The sequence below is a fragment of the Puntigrus tetrazona genome, chromosome 14, assembly GCF_018831695.1.
Source record: "Puntigrus tetrazona isolate hp1 chromosome 14, ASM1883169v1, whole genome shotgun sequence".
Taxonomy (NCBI): Eukaryota; Metazoa; Chordata; class Actinopteri; order Cypriniformes; family Cyprinidae; genus Puntigrus; species Puntigrus tetrazona.
Genome location: NC_056712.1, coordinates 25,806,063 through 25,806,320, shown reverse-complemented (window position 1 = coordinate 25,806,320; position 258 = coordinate 25,806,063).

Sequence of the window (258 nt, the reverse complement as noted above, 5' to 3'; positions counted from 1 at the left end):
AAAAACAAATATATACCCATTTCAATTATTTATTTTCACCAGTGAAACCAATATAACATCTCAGCATTCACAAATATACATTTCTGACATTCAAAAATAAAACCAAAACAAATCAGTGACCAATAAAGCCACCTTTCTTTGCAAGGACACTCAAAAGCCTGCCATCCATGGATTCTGTCAGTGTTTTGATCTGTTCACCATCAACATTGTGTGCAGCAGCATCCACAGCCACCCAGACACTGTTTAGAGAGGTGTACG